Source organism: Myotis davidii, unplaced genomic scaffold, assembly GCF_000327345.1.
Source record: "Myotis davidii unplaced genomic scaffold, ASM32734v1 scaffold458, whole genome shotgun sequence".
Lineage (NCBI taxonomy): Eukaryota > Metazoa > Chordata > Mammalia > Chiroptera > Vespertilionidae > Myotis > Myotis davidii.
The window spans coordinates 2297547-2297800 of NW_006289819.1; positions in this window are offsets into that span (position 1 = coordinate 2297547).

Sequence of the window (254 nt, forward strand, 5' to 3'; positions counted from 1 at the left end):
GGTGTGAAGATAAAGTAATGAATCCGATTTTTTGGTGTGGATTCAGAAAGAAGCTTAGTCACTTTCAAGTCATACCACAGAGGTGATCTGGCCTCTTTTTAGAGATATTGGCTCTTAGTTTTCAGATGGGTACTCAGTTCTACCCCACAGAAACTGGATCTTTCTGTCAGAAGTTCACTCTATTACTCTGTAGTGCCTGTATTAGTCAGGGTTCTTCATAGAAATATATTTATGTAGTGAGAGCGGGGGGGGGG